The 19782-nt window shown below is 43.9% G+C and overlaps 1 protein-coding gene across 6 annotated transcripts in view; it reads left to right on the top strand.

Moving 5' to 3' along the window:
- Positions 1-19782, top strand: part of RBM47 (RNA binding motif protein 47) — a 175833-nt gene that overhangs the window by 61620 nt on the left and 94431 nt on the right. For 5 of the 6 annotated variants that reach the window (XM_055588349.1, XM_055588357.1, XM_055588348.1 and 2 more), the window contains one exon: positions 6152-6236. The exons of the other annotated variant lie outside the window; for it this stretch is intronic. The gene's annotated coding sequence lies outside the window, so the exon portion shown is untranslated. The remainder of the gene's footprint in view (positions 1-6151; positions 6237-19782) is intronic. 6 annotated transcript variants of the gene reach the window in all.

The raw sequence follows: 19782 nt of genomic DNA, 5'->3' as shown, positions 1-19782 counted from the left end.
GTTCAGTCGCTCAGTCGTGTCCAACTATTTGCGACCCCATGAAATGCAGCATGCCAGGCCTCCCTGTCTATCACCAACTCCCAGAGTTTACTCAGACTCATGTCCATTGAGTCGGTGATGCCATCCAATCATCTCATCCTCTGTCGTCCCCTTCTCCTCCCACCTTCAATCTTTCCCAGCATCAGGGTCTTTTCCAGTGAGTCAGTTCTTTGCATCAGGTGGCCAAAGTATTGGAGTTTCAGCTTCAACATCAGTCCTTCCAGTGAATATTCAGGACTGATTTCCTTTAGGATGGACTGGTTGGATCTCTTTGCAGTCCAAGGGACTCTCAAGAGTCTTCTCCAGCACCACAGTTCATAAGCATCAATTCTTCGGTGCTCAGTTTTCTTTATAATCCAACTCTCACATCCATCCATGACTACTGGAAAAACCATAGCCTGTGAACAATTCTAAACGACATGGGAATACCAGACCACCTGACCTGCCTCTTGAGAAATCTGTATGCAGGCCAGGAAGCAACAGTTAGAACTGGACATGGGACAACAGACTGGTTCCAAATAGGAAAAGGAGTACGTCAAGGTTGTATAGTGTCACTCTGCTTATTTAACTTATATGCAGAGTACTTCATGAGAAACGCTGGGCTGGAGGAAGCACAAGCTGGAATCAAGATTGCCAGGAGAAATATCAATAACCTCAGATATGCAGATGACACCACCCTTATGGCAAAAAGTGAAGAAGAACAAAAAGCCTCTTGATGAAAGTGAAAGAGGAGAGTGAAAAAGTTGGCTTAAAGCTCAACATTCAGAAAACTAAGATCATGGAATCTGGTCCCATCACTTCATGGCAAATAGATGGGAAAACAGTGGAAACAGTGGCTGACTTTATTTTCTTGGGCTCCAAAATCACTGCAGATGGTGACTGCAGCCATAAAATTAAAAGACGCTTATTCCTTGGAAGGAAAGTCATGACCAACCTAGAGAGCATATTAAAAAGCAGAGACATTATTTTGCCAACAAAGGTCCGTCTCGTCAAGGCTATGGTTTTTCCAGTAGTCATGGATGGATGTGAGAGTTGGACTATAAAGAAAGGTGAGTGCCAAAGAATTGATGCTTTTGAACTGTGGTGCTGGAGAAGACTCTTGAGAGTCCCTTGCAAGGAGATCCAACCAATCCATCCTAAAGGAGATCAGTCCTGAGTGTTCATTGGGAGGACTGTTGTTGAAGCTGAAACTCCCAATACCTTGGCCACCTGATGCAAAGAGCTGACTCATTTGAAAAGACTCTGATGCTGGGAAACATTGAAGGCAGGAGGAGAAGGGGACGACAGAGGATGAGATGGTTGGATGGCATCACCGACTCAATGGACATGAGTTTGAGTAGACATGAGTTTGAGTTGGTGATGAACAGGGAGGACTGGCGTGCTGTGGTCCATGGGGTCGCAAAGAGTCGGACACAACTGAGCGATTGAACTGAACTGACTAGATGGACCTTTGTTGGCAAAATAATGTCTCTGCTTTTTAATATGCTGTCTAGGTTGGTCATAACTTTCCTTCCAAGGAGTAAGCGTCTTTTAATATCATGGCTGCAGTCACCATCTGCAGTGATTTTGGAGCCCAAGAAAATAAAGTCAGCCACTGTTTTCACTGTTTCTCCATCTATTTGCCATGAAGTGATGGGACCAGATTCCATGATCTTAGTTTTCTGAATGTTGAGCTTTAAGCCAACTTTTTCACTCTCCTCTTTCACTTTCATCAAGAGGCTTTTTGTTCTTCTTCACTTTTTGCCATAAGGGTGGTGTCATCTGCATATCTGAGGTTATTGATATTTCTCCTGGCAATCTTGATTCCAGCTTGTGCTTCCTCCAGCCCAGTGTTTCTCATGAAGTACTCTGCATATAAGTTAAATAAGCAGGGTGACAATATACAGCCTTGACGTACTCCTTTTCCTATTTGGAACCAGTCTGTTGTCCCATGTCCAGTTCTAACTGTTGCTTCCTGGCCTGCATACAGATTTCTCAAGAGGCAGGTCAGGTGGTCTAGTATACCCATCTCTTTCAGAATTTTCCACAGTTTATTGTGATCCACACAGTCAAAGGCTTTGGCATAGTTGATAAAGCAGAAATAGATGTTTTTCTGGAACTCTTTTGCTTCTTCAATGATCCAACACATGTTGGCAATATGATCTCTGGTTCCTCTGCCTTTTCTAAATCCAATTTGAACATCTGGAAATTCATGGTTCACAAACTGCTGAAGCCTGGCTTGGAGAATTTTGAGCATTATTTTACTAGCATGTGAGATGAGTGCAATTGTGCAGTTGTTTGAGCATTCTTTGGCATTGCCTTTCTTTGGGATTGGAATGAAGACTTACCTCTTCCAGTCCTGTGGCTACTGATGAGTTTTCCAAATTTGCTGGCATGTTGAGTGCAGCACTTTCACAACATCATCTTTTAGGATTTGAGATAACTCAACTGGAATTCCATCAGCTCCACTAACTTTATTCATAGTGATGCTTCCTAAGGCCCACTTGACTTAACATTCCAGGATGTCTGGCTCTAGGTGCATGATCACACCATCGTGATTATCTGGGTCATGAAGATCTTTTTTGTATAGTTCTTCTGTGTATTCTTGCCACCTCTTCTTAATATCTTCTGCTTCTATTAGGTCCATACCATTTCTGTCCTTTATTGAGTCCATCTTTGCATGAAATGTTCCCTTGGTATCTCTCATTTTCTTTAAGAGATCTCTAGTCTTTTTCATTCTATGGCTTTCCTCTATGTCTTTGCACTGATCACTGAGGTAGGTTTTCTTATCTCTCCTTGCTGTTCTTTGGAACTCTGCATTCAGATGGGTATATCTTTCCTTTTCTCCTTTGCCTTTAGCTTCTCTTCTTTTCACAGCTATTTGTAAGGCCTCCTCAGACAGCCATTTTGCTTTGTCAGACAGCCTGTCTGACAAGCAGACTGTTATTCATCCTCCAGAACTTGGCTCGTGTCTTCCTGGGTCAACTCTGACGACGTTGGCGGTCGTCTTTTCACTTTCCATTGCCCCTTGTGTTGTGCAGCCGGTGTCCCATTATTTCATGACTGTCTTGTTCCATGTCTGTGGTTTGTTAGTCTGCAGCACCCTGGAAGGCAGCAACTTTGTCTTTTCAACTTGGCATTTCTTGCCTAGCTCAGTACCTGGGCTCCCTATCCCAGACCACCGCATACCATGCAGACAAAGAAGACACCTTATATTAGTCACCACTGATATGCCTAGTGTCTGGCATAAGATCTATCCTGTAGTAGGTGTTCAATTAATATTTGTTGCAGGATGAATAGTGGGCGCTTTTAAGTATCTGATTGCATGATGTAACTAACCCAGGGGTTGCCACTGAAAGGCCCGTGACATAATCAATCCGTGGACATATTTTGTGTGGCCACCCAGAATTTTTTAAAGTTTTAAAATTTGACACCTCTCCTGTTATTTTGCTCTTGGTCAACTTCCTCATTTGTTATCTGCATGGTCCTGGGACATAGAGTTGGGGGTACAGAGAGGTGGGTAGTGGTTTAGATCACTAGGGCTACAATAAAAAAATACCATAGACTGGGCTTAAACAAGAGGAATTTATTTTCTCCCAGTTCTGGAAGCCGGAAGTCCAGGATCAAGTCGGCAGGTTTGGTTTCTGTTGAGGCTTGTGTCCTTGGCTTGCAGATGACCAGCTTCTCGTTGTGTGCTCACAGGGTCTTTCCTTGGTCTGAATGTGAATGTGTCCTAATCTCTTGTAAGGACACCAGTCATACTGGGTTATGTGTGTGTTAGTGGCTCAGTCGTGTCTGACTCTGTGTGACCCCATGGACTGTAGCCCACCAGGCTCCTCTGTCCATGGGATTCTCCAGGCAAAAATACTGGAGTGGGTTGCCATGCCCTCCTCTAGGGGATCTTTCCGACCCAGGGATCAAACCCTATGTCTCTTGTGTCTCCTGCATTAGCATGCAGGTTCTTTACCACTAGCACCACCTCAGAAGCCCTAAATAGCAGCTAAGAATGATTCTAGGTACTACACTATAACTATAATACTGTAGCAGGGCTCAGTCTGCTCTTTGCGACAGCATAAACTGTAGCGTGCTGGGCTCCTCTGTCCATGGGATTTTTCAGGCAAGAATACTGGAGTGGGTTGCCACTTCCTAGTCCAGGGTATCTTCCTGACTCAGGGATAGAACCCACATCTCCTTTGTCTCTTGCACTGTTGGCAGATTCTTTAGCCGCTGAGCCATTGGGCAACTTTAGGGCCCACCCATATGACCTCTTCTAACCTTAATTACCTTCTCAAAAGGCATCTCCAAATGCTGTCACATTCTGAGGTGCTGAGGCAGGGATGATGTCAACACTTCAACATATGAATTTGGGAAGGACACTATTCATCTTAAAATAGGCAAGAGCGTGAACGTTCAGGTGCTGTGGTCTCTGCCTTGTGGCTGATGAGTGTTGTAGAACTCTGGAACCTTCAGAGAGAGCAGTCTGCTCACTGAGGCAGAATCTGGAGACAGCATGCACCTGCCCTAACACCTAATCTCTGCTCTGATCACTGTCATCTGGGGATCATATTCATGTTTCTTAAACAACTGACATTTAGGTAACGTGCCAGGTGGAACTTAGGTGCTTTTCAGTTTGGTAATACACACCTTTTCATTCTGTTCACTCCAAAAGCCGACATGCAGGCTGCAAACTGTCTTTGCCAAGGGTTGGGTGGACAGTTGGGAAAAGCTCTGTAATGACATGGCACCACCTCCGTTTGCTGTAAGCAAACAGCCAGGTCCTTTTATTACCCTTGAAACCTGCACTCGTGACACAAGTTGGGCTCAGAAGCGAGTCAGATGCCAGCTTTCTGGGTCAAAGTTCCTTCAAGCACTGTATGTTAATCAAAAGCTCAACCTTGGTTAATGAGGCCATTGAGTTGGGAAGAACTTTGGAACAAATGATTACCTATTTCAACTAGAGGAGTTAGCAGAACTCAGTATTTTGTTTCCCAGAGGTAGGTTGCAGACTTACAGTCTTTCTTGGAAAGGGAGGGAGGGAGAGTCCTGTGCGGTTTTATTAATTCTTGGTGGACTAGTAGCATGATGAAGTCTGCTGTACAGAGCGTAGTTAATCAGTTGTGTTTACATAAAGATGAAGCTGAATACTTAAGGAATATTGTTCGTATATGGGCAGAAAAGCCAGCTGCAAAGGGCTTCCAAAGGTAAAGAAATATTTTAAAATGCTAACAGCTCACAGACTTCAAACCATTTTGAGTGTTTGGTGATTTACCCTAAAAGACCACAGCTTAATGTGCCCCTGCAGAAAGAAACTTAAAGGAGTATAATAATCATAGCTGCCCTCCATCGAGTGGTTTCTCTCACGGGGCCCTAAGGGCTTCGTAGCCTTCATAGCCCTGTTGTCTTGTTTGTTGTCACAGTGTCCCTAACAGGTGGATATCAGGCTCATATTGGATGAGAAAAAAAAGGATCAGAGAGGTTGAGTAAAATGTCCAAAGTCACTGAGCTAGCAAGCAGTAGAGCAGAGTTTGAACACCTAGGGAAATCCATGAGCTCCCCCTCCCAGTTACACCACCTCTTTATATGTTTTCCTCTTCTCTCCTTGCCAGAGTTGAGATTTTTTTCACTTGAATATCCTTTGTGCAGGCATGTGTGTCCCTTCAGTCATGCCCGCCTCTTTGCAACCCCGTGGAGAGTAACCTGCCAGGCTCCTCTGTCCATGGGATTCTCCAGGCAAGAATACTGGAGTGGGTTGCCCTGCCCTCCTCCGGGGGATCTTCCCAACCCAGGGATCGAACCTACGTCTCTTGTGTATCCTGTATTAGCAGGCAGGTTCCTTACCACTGGACCACCTGGGAAGCCCTGAATATGCTTTAGGTAATATCAACCCGAATAGCCTTGTGGAATTGGCAAGAGGACATGACCTATTTTCTCCATGTATCTGAGCCAGTGCAGATCTCTTGTACTAACTGGTTATGTAGCTTTCCCCGTAATCAATGCACACACAAAGGTGTGCCGTAATCAGAGCACCATATTTCTTCTTTTTCCCGCCTCCCCTCCGTCCACTTAGCCGTCATTAACTGCACGCTCCTCGTCAGCCATCTCTGGGTTAATAGTGTTATCTTTTCCATTTCAGAGTTCGGGTAACAGAGGCATCAGGACACCTTGTGTCAGGCACCCTAGCAGTGAGCAGCCACTCCTGGGCGCACTGACGGGGTTTGGTAAGTCATCTGACTCTGTCTTCCCTTCAAACAAACAGCATCGAGGGTTGGAGAAAAGTAGGTGAATATTACGTAGTGACACCAAATGTTAATCCTCTCTCTCTATCATTATTTATTTATTTTAAAAGTTATTTATTTAATTCATTTTTGGCTGCACTGGGTCTTCATTGCTGTGTGGGCTTTCTCTAGCTGTCGTGAGCCAGGGCTGCTCTCTAGTTGGGGTGTGTGAGTTTCTCATTGCAGTCGCTTCTCTTGTTGCGGATCATGAGCTCTAGGGCGAGTGGGCTCAGTAGTTGCGGCACCTGGGCTCTAGAGCACAGGCTCAGTAGTTGTGGTGCACGGGCTTAGTTGCCCTGTGGCATGTGGGATCTTCCTGGATCAGGGATTGAACCCACATCTCACGCATTGACAGCGGATTCTTTACCACTGAGCCACCAGGGAAGCCCTTCTCTCTCATTTTTTAACCAACACATATTGTTTTTGCTTCTGGACATTTGCTTAATTTACTAAGCCAGAGTGTCCTATATGTTTATAAGTACTGTTGGCCCCAGAGGACTCCCAGAGTTAAAAAATGACTGAGGCTATATGTGAATGACTTTGCTTGAAGTCTTTTAATACTGAGTTTTTCCCGTAGTTCACTGCATTTTATAACTCTAAAAATACATTTCCCCTCATAATTTAACGTGTCTAAAGCGGGGATGCATGTTATGGAGATTCTGATTTGGTGAAATACAGCATTCTTCTAATAACCCCCAAATGACACAAATCTCTGTGTCCTATTTTTCACAAAGCGCAAATGCCTTTAGAAACTAGTGTCTTTGTTACCCCATATGATGAGAAAGTAGCCCGTGGACCTCCCTAGCAGTGGTGCTGGCATTCAGAACAGCCCATGTGACCTCATGGAGCAGTCATTTAGATAGCAGATCCTAAAACCAGACACTGTCTTATCCAACACCTGCTTCCTCTCCAGTGCTTGGCATCGTGGCGTTTACAAGTAAGATGCTCTATTTTAGAATATTTCACCCCAGAATGATTTGTCAGGATGATGTATGTATGCATGAGTACTTGTGCTAAGTCACTTCAGTTGTGTCCGACTGTTTGCAATTGTATGGACTGTAGCCCGCCAGGCTTCTGTGTCCATAGGGATTCTCCAGGCAAGGATACTGGAATGGGTTGCCATTTCCTTCTCCAGATTTATGTATGAATGAGTCCAAATTCACATTCATGTTAAATGCATGGGTAAATAGCATCTTTGTAGAGTATAATGCCACAGTATGGATTCTCCAAATCACATGGATCTGATTTATATAGGCTTTAATATTTTCAGAACCTTTATATTATAGGGAACCACATGTGATAGTACATTAACCCTAAAGTCAGCAGGTGAATCACTTAACCAAGGTTTTCCCTAGCACAGTGCCAGGCTCTGTGCTAGATGCTGGGTAATTAAGACAGAAAAGATTGGTTTTCTGCCCTCAGGAACCTGGTCTAGTAGTGAAAAAGAAAGTGAAAGTGAAAGTCACGTCTGATTCTCCAGGCCAGAATACTGGAGTGGGTAGCCATTCCCTTCTCCAGGGGATCTTTCCAACCTAGGGATCGAACCCAGGTCTCCCACATTGCAAGCAGATTCTTTACTGTCTGAGCCACCAGGGGTAGTCAAAGCAAACATTAAATGATGAAAGAGTTGTGAGTGGGCTGAAGAAGAATTACGAGGAATTAAGAAAGGACCTACTTTGAACGTTAGTGAAAGGAGTGACCATCATGGAAGGTTTCTTGGAATTTCAGTGCTGTTTTAACTGAGACCCAAAGAAGAAGGAATGGTTTACTAGGCATGGGAGACTGCGGGCAGGCAGTAGCGACTTGTCAAATGAGGATATCTGGAGGGTTTCAAAATGGGCCAGTGAGCATCAGGTTCAAGGAATAAGCATGAACCTAATGGGGAAAGAGGTAAAGGAAAGTGGCTTCAGATGAACAGATGTCAAATTCTGGAAGAATCTTTTGACTTAGTCAAATGTCTGTAAGAATGTCTTTAAAAGACGTTTAAGAGACTTTTTTGGTTTTGTGGTTCAACATATATTCTTCCTTTCCTATTAGCATCATTTCCTAGAGCTGGATTCCAGGTTCTATTTTCCTACCAATCTTTTGAATTCTCAAATCTGTGTTCTTAATTTCCTTCATCTACCCCTCACAGAGGGTGATCAGCTTCTAGTGAGGGATTGTTTTCATGAACAAATGTGTCCACTTTTCTTTTTCTCTGTTTATTTAATGGCATCAGGGAGGGGTGATTACTGGTAATGGAATATATAATTCCTCCATCCAAAAGCCAGATTTAAGAAAAAAAAAAAAAAAAGATGGAGGACTTCCCTGGTGGTCCAGTGGTTAAGACTCTATGCTCCCACTGCAGCAGGGGGCAGGTTTGATCCTGGGTTGGGATCCCACATGTCATGTGACATGGCCTCTCTCTCTCTCTCTTTCGTTTAACTAGAATGAACAGAGGTCAGCTACTGACCCTACTTCCATTTTGGACCATTATGAGATTCTCAGATATCAAATCTTCATGCTCTATGTTGACATTTTCTATCCAGCGTACTGTTGAGCAACTGAGTAACTTAATTAACAGATTCAGAAATTCACACCTGTGCATTTAGACGTGTGCACATACCACACGCTGCATGGAACCCCAGTTCCATTGAATTGACCAAACTTGCTGGTTTCTTAGTCATGAATGAATTTGATGTCATTTTTGAGAAATCTATTGAGTGTAGGGGCCGACCAGGGTTAGATATATCTTTTTAACAGAACTTCTAATTTTATTTTTCAAGATTTTTCTACCTCAGTTTGAGATAACATTGATCTGTTTTCCCCATTCAGAAGGAAAGGGAATCACTGGCCGTGATTGATCTATAGAAATTTGAACTTTTAGTATGAACTTTTGGTGACCTCTTTGGCCAGTCCTCTTAAAAAGTTAACATCTAGGTCATTATCTGATTTTTCTCAAGTCACAGGAAGTCTGTGCACCTCCATCAAGATAAGACATCAGGTGGTGGACATTCGTAGGAAGGGCAAAGGGGGAAATCACAGAATTTCTGGTGGCCTCTAAGTAAAATAGTGAAACATTTTGAGTGCTGACCTTTCCTAGTCATCATAGCCTAGATTTCCATTCCAAGTAAGTTAATAAATTCTGGAGTGGATATTGTTTAACCTGTAAGCTGAAGATGCAAGTTACTTTTGAAAAGGAGGAAAAGGTGAACAGCTTAATGTACTGTTTTCTTTGCTAAAATGACTCTTTGTGTTCCTTTACTGTAGATTTCATTTGATGAGATCACAAATTTCTTAGAAGCAATTTTCCTCAAATTCCTAAAAATTACCAGAAGGGCTACCTTCTGGAAAATGATCTTGACATCATTTTGTTTTAAGAAAGCATGCTATAACTCAAGTAGGACTTAGGCTCCTTACAGTCACCTAACTCATGTGGTCCATATGAAGGAAACTTGCTAAAGAACAGGTACACAAAAGATCAAGCAAGTGAGTTGAAACAAATTCTCTTTCATTTGCTCAACTACAAATGGGAACCTTCACAGAATGACCCCAGGCTGCTGAAGTCACTCTCCAAAGGCAGGTTCTAATTGTGACTTTTATGCTTCTTCTGAAAATAGATGTTTTTTTCCATCACACGTTACTACTTAGTATTTACTTTGTACCATATAACTTATTACTGCAGAGAGGGGGAAAAAGGCCCATAATTTAATTTGATTCAGGTTAATAAACTTAAAAGTACTCCGTAATGAAAGATGCTGGGGCAGGAGTGTGAGGAGTACAAAGATGGGTCAGACATGATCCTTGCCCCAGAAGAGTTTCAGGATGAAAGCTAAGCCATTTAGTTACGCTGTGCTGTGCTGCCCTGTGCTGTGCTTAGTTGCATAGTCACATCCGACTCTTTGCAACTCCAGGGACTGTGGCCCGCCAGGCTCCTCAGTCAATAGGGATTCTCCAGGCAGGAATAGTGGAGTGGGTTGCCATGCCCTCCTCCAGGGGATCTTCCCAACCTAGGGATTGAACCCAGGTCTCACACATTGCAGGCAGATTCTTTATCAGCTGAGCCACCAGGGAAGCCCAAGAATATTGGAGTGGGTAGCCTATCCCTTCTTCAAGAGATCTTCCCAACCAAGGAATCAAACCGGGGTCTCCTGCATTGCAGGCAGATTCTTTACCAGCTGAGCTACCAGGGAAAACCATTTAGTTATGAGAAAATGTTAATAAAGCAGGAATGAATCAAGTAACAAGCAATGTCGTAACTCATATATTTAATGTATTTTTGAAAATGCAGTAGAAGTTAATGAGTCTCTTTCTCATCTATGTCTGGATTTACCAGAGAACAAATTTACCACTTTCTTGTCTAGACCTCTTGTCTCCTTTTGTTTTGTCTGATATTTGATCCAGTTTAATAAAAGTGCTAATTCAGGTATGGAGCTGGTTGGTATTGAGAACTTATGCAAAAGTAACTTATTGTGTAGCCAAAGTCCTTTGCTATTTATAAAGACCAATGGTGATATATGCCAAAGAAATTTCCAAGACTTGGTATCGAAGTAGTTATGCCCAACTCACATTTAGCTTGTTGTGGGTATAATCAACCAGTGACTTCATGACATGTCATTCCTGTAACTAAGATGATCCTGAAGTGTGTTTTCTGGACCCAAATCAACATACATTAGGAAAAACTGGTTTTCTTAAGGAAAAACTGGGTTTCATGGGGAGTTTGTGGCTAATCCCAAACTGATAATTTCTCTTATTAAAATTATTTCATCACCTGGACAAAAGTTTCACAGAGCCAGTAATTCCTTTGGCAACCTGCTTGATGACTTGCTATTTGCAAAACAAGGTAACCCATTTTCAAAACTGAAAAGGTGGTGAGGTGGATGTAAGCCATGCCTCAACCAATAACATCATGGCGGATGTTTGCCTACAAAAGGAGGACTGTCTTCCTAAAAGGAAGAGGTTTATTCCCATCATGGACAAAGAAAAAGAAAGCTATGGGCATCAACAGGATGTGTGTCTTTTGGCAGAATGACGATCGATGATGGCATTATTTTCTGTAGGAGGGTATTGGTATGGTGGAAAGCAAAGAGAACACTTCACGGTTGAGGCTGACATCTGTGGCTAACGTCAGCATTGGGCCTTTAGGCAAATTTCATGGGCAACACTCAAATGTCAGCCCTGAAGTTTCCAAGAACCACATCTTCACACCAGTCATTAGACAAGCATCAGAATTATGCTGAGTGGGGGGCCGACGTTCAGGCAGTTTGCCCCCAAGTGTTAGCAGTTGGTGCAGCAGGGACAGATGGAGGCAGAAGATCTCACATTCACTTCAGCCAGGTTCACAGGTGTCTGTGCTGCCCAGAAATATCAGTAACAGAAGAACTACATTGCTTTCATCAAGAAAGACCCACGTTCTGTGCCTGCAAAATAAGTGACATCATTTTGAAACTAAAACCAGCATCTGCAACATATAAGGGACAGCTTAGGCAAAGAATGAAGTAGTTACTGAAGAGTCAAGCTGGGATGAAGGGAGCTGAATCCAGTCTGGGCATTTATTTAAATCTTAACTTGTTAGTACCTGCTAATTTTTGGCGATCTCCTTCTGTGCAGTCAGTCACCAGTGATTCTTAGAACCATAAAATATTGGCGTCAGAAGGAACCCAGAGGTGGTGATGAAAATAAATGATAAATAATGGCAATAATGATAATATTTATTGAGTGCTTACTCTGTGCCAGGCACCAAAGAAGTCTTTTAATGGTATTATCTCTTTTACCTGTATGAAAATGTTAGTCACTCAGTTGTGTCCGACTCTTTGTGACCCCATGGACTATATATCCTGCTAGGCTCCTCTGTCCATGGAATTTTCCAGGCAAGAATACTGGGGTGGGCTGCCATTCCCTTCTTCAGGGGATCTTCCTGACCCAGGGATTGAACCCGGGTCCCCTGCATTGCAGGCAGATTCTTTACCATCTGAGCTACCAGGGAAGCCTTTAACCTGTATGGCCTCATTTAATTTCTACAATAATCCCATAAAGACATTAAGATTCCTATTTGGCAGCTCAGGAAACTGAGGTATGAAACAGAATGTGTAACTTGCACACAGTCACAGAGTTTTCGTGAGTGCACAGCAAAGCTGGCATGCTCACGGAGGTCCATCTGAAGCCAGCGTCTACACTGTTTAACTAGTAGCCCCTCAGAAGGCAAGGGATCCTCAGAGAAAGGCATGTTTCTTTGGTGAGAGTTCATTGAGTAGCCACAGTCCCCAGGAGTTCAATCACACTTGGTTCAGTGAAAATGATGAAAGGGTGTATTGAAAATGACAGATCGTATACTCTGAAAATAGAAGCTATGTATAGTTTAATATGCAAATTAAAAAGTTTCGTGGTGGGTTCTCTTTTGGCCTCTAGTTCCCCTTCACTAAGGAACTGGCTGTAGCTTTTCACCAGCGTGGCTAAGAACACAGTCATTCAGGTCTGGATCACTCGCTGCCCCTAGACCCTTTGAACTGTTCTAGCCCTGGGATATCTGCCAATGCTTCGGGCATCAGTCATCTTGAGAACTTAAAAAAAAAAAAAAAAAAAAACAATGCATAGGCCCTGCTTACTGAGACACTGATATCACTGGTCTGAGAAGGGACCCAACCATCAATATTTTTTGAAAACTCCAAGATTGAGTCTCGTGTAGGTCCCATGTGGAGAACCACTGGTTTACACTTGTGCTTATTAACCTGGTGAAGGACTTTTTCTGGAAAGCATAATTTGTGTTCTCTAGCAGCTGTTTTTGTTTTTTTGGTTTTTTGTGGTCTGTGAAGATGGTTTGGGCCTTAAAAACCTTTGGGTCTTAGGAAGACGCTGTCACTGCTTGGTGGCGTGTTGTCTGAGACTGGATCCCCTGTTTACACCGCCCCATGACATGTCCTGGGAACCACATCTACACATCCTCCCTGCAACACTGCTGAGAATATATACTTTAATTACTTTACACCTAAAATCTTACAGATTACAACGGACTCTGTGTTATTGACAGCATAATGATCAAGGAAACTTTATTGTCTTGACAACTCCGGCTATCTATATGTGTGTTCACTAAAATCCACAGAGCTGCTGCTGCTGCTGCTGCTAAGTCGCTTCAGTCGTTTCCGACTCTGTGTGACCCCATAGACTGCAGCCCACCAGGCTCCCCCGTCCCTGGGATTCTCCAGGCAAGAACACTGGAGTGGGTTGCCATTTTCTTCTCCAATGCATGAAAGTGAAAAGTGAAAGTGAAGTTGCTCAGTCATGTCTGACTCTTAGCAACCCCATTGACTGCAGCCTACCAGGCTCCTCCATCCATGGGATTTTCCAGGCAAGAGTACTGGAGTGGGTTGCCATTGCCTTCTCCAAAATGCACAGAGACATGCATATAAACTGTTTAGTTCCATTTTAGGTCTAGAGAAGGTCTCGAAGGCAATGGCACACTTGCTGTGTGTGTGGCAATAGGCTGCAGTCCATGGGGTTGCAAAGAGTCGGACACAACTGAGCGACTTCACTTTCACTTCACTTTCAAGGTCTCGAAAGTGTCATCTGTCCTTTAATTAGACACCAATAAGAAGAGATTATCTTTACTCATCACTCTGCTATCTCACTTAAGAATTCCTTTTGTAGCTTTTCCTCATTATTCACACTACCACCTTCCTAGTTCTAGTCCTATCTTTATTCCTGATTTATTCCAATAGCCATGGAAGGGGAAGAAAAAAAAAAGCCTAGAAGAAGCTACATCAAAATGCCAACTATGGTTGAGTGTGAAAGGTAGAGGTCTAGCTTTAATTTTTATATATGCTTTTCAGTGACTTTCTCATTTTCCTTAATAAGCAAGTGTTACTTTCCTAAAGGAAAACCAAGAACCTTCAGCAGAATAGCCTTCTTTGTTGTTGTTCAGTTGCTAATTCGTGTCGGACTTTTTGCAACCCCATGGACTGCAACACACCATGTTTCCCTGCCCTTCACTGTCTCTCAGACAATGGCACCCCACTCCAGTACTCTTGCCTGGAAAATCCCATGGACAGAGGAGCCTGGTAGGCTGCAGTCCATGGGGTCGCTAAGAGTCCCACATGACTGAGCGACTTCACTTTCACTTCTCACTTTCATGCATTGGAGAAGGAAATGGCAACCCACTCCAGTGTTCTTGCCTGGAGAATCCCAGGGACGGGGGAGCCTGGTGGGCTGCCGTCTATGGGGTCGCACAGAGTCCGACACGACTAAAGTGACTTAGCAGCATGTACATTGATTCGGCAATGCCATCCAACGATCTCATTCTCTGTCACCCCCTTCTTCTCCTGCACTCAATCTTTCCCAGTATCTTTCCTAGTCTTTTCCAGTGAGTCGGCTCTCTGCATCTGGTGGCCAAAGTATTGGAGCTTCAGCTTCAGCATGAGTCCTTCCAGTGAATATTCAGGGTTGATCTCCTTGCTGTCCAAGGGATTCTCAAGAGTCTTCTCTAGCACCTTATCAATTGTTATCTTACTAGTCTCTGAATGTATGTGTCCATTATACAATCCTATCTGTGGTTCACTATCAGATCAAATTCTCAAAACAGGTTTTTCTCCTGTCATTATCCTGTTTAAACCTTCAGAGGTGCCCATTGCTCTTGAGAAAAAGTCTAACCTTCTGGAATCCAAAGGTCTCCTTCATCTAGTCCCACCCTCTGTGTGACCCCTTATCTCCACCATACCCCCCCTTTCTGGCCAGCCCAGCATCCCCCTTGTCCTGGAACCAGGAGAACGCTATCAGTTGCTTTGCTCATACTCTTCTGCCCATGGAGAGCTGCACACAATCTGCCCCCTTCTCTGTATCTGTCTAAACCCTGCCTTGCTAAGCTTGGCCCGAGTACTTCCTTCTTCTGCTACATTTGTCACCTTCTATTTGTCTCAAGGATGGCAAATAGATTTCATTATATGCCAGATCCTAGCAATTGAAAATACGGAGAATCCTGAGAGCTCATCCCTGCTCAGAGGGAACGAGTTCTGTGAGTCACAGTGGTTTCTGCCAAAGGTGCAAGGGGGAGAAGTGACAGGATATCTGTTACATATCTTCCATCCATATCTTTAACTGCTTTTTTAGACCTGTGATGCCCAATACAGTAACCACTAGCCACATGTGGTTATTTAAACTAATTAAAATTCTGGTGGTGGGTTAGTCGCTAAGTCCTGTCTGAGTCTTGGGATTCCATGGACTGTGTAGCCCACAAGGCTCCTCTGTCCATGGGGATTTTCCAGGCAAGAATACTGGAGTGGTTTGCCATTTCCTTCTCCAGGGGATCATCCCGACCCAGGGATCGAATTCTGGTCTCCTGCACTGCAGGCAGACTTTACCCATTGAGCTACCAGGGAATTAAAAATAAATACCATTAAAAGTTCACTTCCTTAGTCATGAGACAGTCTGGGTCTTGGGTCCTGGGAACTTTTACTGCAGTGCTTGCTCCTGGACAAATGTCTCCTCGAGCAACAAAATACAAAGAAACTATGAGGAACTAAAAATAACTGTGCACATCCTCAGTTGAGGCAAATTATGAACAAAACACTAAAAGGCCAAAACCAAAAAGGCCAACTGCTGCTTCTGAGGTGCTGGGAGCCAGAGCAGGGTACTGCACATGATCCCTGCGTGCAGCACCACCACGAGGGCCCGTCCCACTGCTCCGTGCCTGCCCTCACCCCGTTTAAGGGACCAGCTCACCCCACCTCACTCTCTTGTGCTACAGCAGGAGTCTTAATAAAACCTTGCCTGAATTCCTCTTCTCGCCTCTTATAGTCCAAGAACTACCCACGTTTAAAAAAAATTAGTTTTCTTTTTGGCTGTGCTGGGTCTTCGTTGCTGCACGGGCTTTTCTCTAGCTTCGGTGAGCAGGGGCTACCCTGCAGTTTTGGTGTGCCGGCTTCTCACTGCGGTGGCTTCTCTTGTTGTGGAGCACAGGCACCCTAGAGCAGGGGCTTCAGTAGTTGGGGCACATGGACTCAATGGTTGTGGCGCACGGGCTTAGTTGCTCTGCAGCATGTGGGATCTTCCCAGATCAGGGATTGAACCCGTGTCTTCCTGCATCGACCAGCGGAGCCACCAGGGAAGCCCCACTGCCCACATTTTAAGTACTCCACCGCCACACATGGCTACTGGCCACTATGTTGAACAGCAAAAACAGAGAAATGTTCCATCATAGGAAGCTTTATCAGTTCTGCTTTAGCCCTGCAATTACATAATAATGTAAGACAGTATATTTGTTTTGTGTGTGTGTGCGCCCTGTTTTCTCAGTGAGCTCAAAAGTTTTTCTTGGGCAGGACTCTTCTCTTACACTTCTTTTGTATCCCAGAGCACAAGCCAGTGCTGGGCATATATGGAAATACTGTAAGTATTTGTTGAATAGAATTTTTAGTACCAACTTGGCAATGTGCAATGAAGTAGAGTAGTAGAAAGAGAACTAATTTGGAAATTAGGAAACCAAGTTTCTGGCCCCAGCTCTTCTGCCGGTCATTGTGTCACTGGACTATCTCGTTTAACTGCAGCACGTTATAGTTTCCCCAAATGTAAACAGTTATAGGCCAGGCTCTGTCGGAGGACTTTTCCACGTTTGGAATTCTGTGACACATATGCATGCTTCCCAGGTGGTGTAACTGGTAAAAAACCAGCCTGCCAATGTAAGAAATGCAAGTGATGCAGGTTCGATCCCTGGGTTGGGAAGATCCCCCGCAGTAGGAAATGGCAACGCAGTAAGAGTATTCCAGTATTCTTGCCTGGAAAATCCCATGGACAGAGGAACCCAGTGGGCTAAAGTCCATGGGGTCACAATAAGTCAGACACAACAGAGCACACACACAAGTGTGAGGACTACCACAGTGTGGAGTGTTCACTTTTCAGCAGAAATGCAGTCATGCACACACACACACACACACACACACAGATACACCTGAAAAAAAAAAAAGAAAAGAAAACTAGCCTGTTAAAAATATTCTAACTTATTTAAAATTCCATCCCATTTATCTAATTTCCTGACTATATAAGACTATCATTTTAAGGTTTGATTTCACCAGATCTATAGCTAAATTCTTCTTTGAAGAGGATCATACCAAAGGGAAGATGACTCCACAAGCAGAGAATGTTAGACCAGGCAAGTGCGACGGAGAATTAGTGGTCTTTGTCAGCAACAAGGCAATGTAACAGCTGCCTCATGGTTTGTTTTGTTTTAATTAGTTAATATATTTATTTTGGCTATGCTGGGTCTTCTTTGCCGTGCCGGCTTTTCTCTAATTGCGGCAGGCGAGAGCTACTCTCTTTGTATACACGGGCTTCTCATTGCAGTAACTTCTCACAGGCTCTAGGGGCTCTGGCTTCAGTAGCTGCAACTCCCTGCCTCATGGTTTTAACAACCAAACTGAAAACCCCTAGTTTATGCTGCCCACCCTTCGCTGTTGCTCTAAGTAAGGGACCAGCAAACTAAGGCCCACTCTGCTGCCAGTTTTTGTATGTAGCTCAGAATGGTTTTTACATTTTTAAGGCTTTCTCAAAAAAAGAAAAAGAAACATATATAACCATTTGGCCGGCAGAGCTGAAAATATTTACTATGTGGCTCTACACAAACAGCCAGTGAGTGACCTTCATATACAGATCCAACCACTTTTCAAGGCAGATCGCTTTCTGAAGTGTCCTAATGGCCTGTGGCTCAAGCACAGTGGATAAAACTCCCTGTTCTCCGTGTGTCAAGTCAGGGAAAGGCAGCTGCTGGGGGCGAAGGCTGGGCCATGGCTCCACCCCCTTTCTATTGGAAGCAGGCAGGGGCCTTGACTCTGAGTGCAAACCCAGTCCTTGGATCCAGTCTGTGCTCTCTGGTCTTGACGTTGGAAATTTGATGAGTCACAGTTTCTGGCTGTGTCTTTCTTGACATTCAGCATTCAGGAGAATAAATTCTGAAGGTCCCTTGAAGGGAAAAGCTGCACACTCCATGGTCATCCAAGCTTATCTGAGGCAGGAGCCGGGCTTGCATCTCAGTTTGTTATTCTTTTTCTTTTCCCCTCTCCTCCAGACACTCCTTTCAGTGCTTGAGGGATCTAGATTGCATATGCAGATAGAAAGACTGCCAGGGAGACACAGGGCCCACCAGGTAGGGCTGGGCCTATATCTGAGCTCAGACAGCAGCCCCGCCATGTAGGCCTGAGACACAGGGTGAAGTTGACTGTTTTAAAAAAATTTTTTAATTACTCTTTTTCATTCCCTTCCGACACTAGGTTCTCACCAAGATTTGGTTCCTAAAATGTACTTCTTAATTATCTAACTTCCCTGGTCAGTTCAGTTCAGTTCAGTCACTCAGTTCTGTCCGACTCTTTGTGACCCTATGGACTGCAGCACGCCAGGCTTCCCTGTCCATCACCAACTCATGTAATTTACTCAAACTCATGTCCATTGAGTCGATGATGCCATCCAACCATCTCATCCTCTGTCGTCCCCTTCTCCTCCCGCCTTCAATCTTTCCCAGCATCAGGGTCTTTTCAAATGAGTCAGCTCTTCGCATCAGGTGGCCAAAATATTGGAGTTTCAGCTTCAGCATCAGTCCTTCCATTGAATATTCAGGACTGATTTCCTTTAGGATGGACTGGTTGGATCTCCTTGCAGTCCAAGGGACTTTCAGGAGTCTTCTCCAACACCACAGTTCAAAAGCATCAATTCTTTGGCACTCAGCTTTCTTTATAATCCAACTCTCACATCAGTACATGACTACGGGAAAAAACATAGCCTTGACTAGACAGACCTTTGTTGGCAAAGTAATGTCTCTGCTTTTTAATATGCTGTCTAAGTTGGTCATAACTTTCCTTCCAAGAAGTAAGCATCTTTTAATTTCATGGCTGCAATCACTATCTGCAGTGATTTTGGAGTCCCCCAAAATAAAGTCTGTCACTGTTTCTACTGTTTCCGCATCTATTTGCCATGAAATGATGGGACCAGATGCCATGATCTTAGTTTTCTGAATGTTGAGCTTTAAGCCAACTTTTTCACTCTCTTCTTTCACTCTTATCAAGAGGCTCTTTAGTTCTTCACTTCCTGCTATAGAGTGCTGTCATCTGCATATCTGAGGTTATTGATACTTCCCCTGGTAATCTTGATTCCAGCTTATGCTTCTTCCAGCCCAGCGTTTCTCATGATATACTCTGCATATAAGTTAAATAAGCAGGGTGACAATATACAGCCTTGACGTACTCCTTTTCCTATTTGGAACCAGTCTGTTGTCCCATGTTCAGTTCTAACTGTTGCTTCCTGACCTGCATAGAGATTTCTCAAGAGGCAGGTCAGATGGTCTGGTATTCTCATCTCTTTCAGAATTTTCCACAGCTTATTGTGCTCTACACAGGCAAAGGCTTTGGCATAGTTGATAAAGCAGAAATAGATGTTTTTCTGGAACTCTCTTGCTTTTTTGATGATCCAGCAGATGTTGGCAATTTGATCTCTGGTTCCTCTGCCTTTTCTAAAACCAGCTTGAACATCTGGAAGTTCA

The sequence above is a fragment of the Bubalus kerabau genome, chromosome 7 (genome assembly GCF_029407905.1).
Source record: "Bubalus kerabau isolate K-KA32 ecotype Philippines breed swamp buffalo chromosome 7, PCC_UOA_SB_1v2, whole genome shotgun sequence".
NCBI classification, from domain to species: Eukaryota; Metazoa; Chordata; class Mammalia; order Artiodactyla; family Bovidae; genus Bubalus; species Bubalus kerabau.
This window is presented reverse-complemented; position numbering and strand designations above follow the sequence as displayed.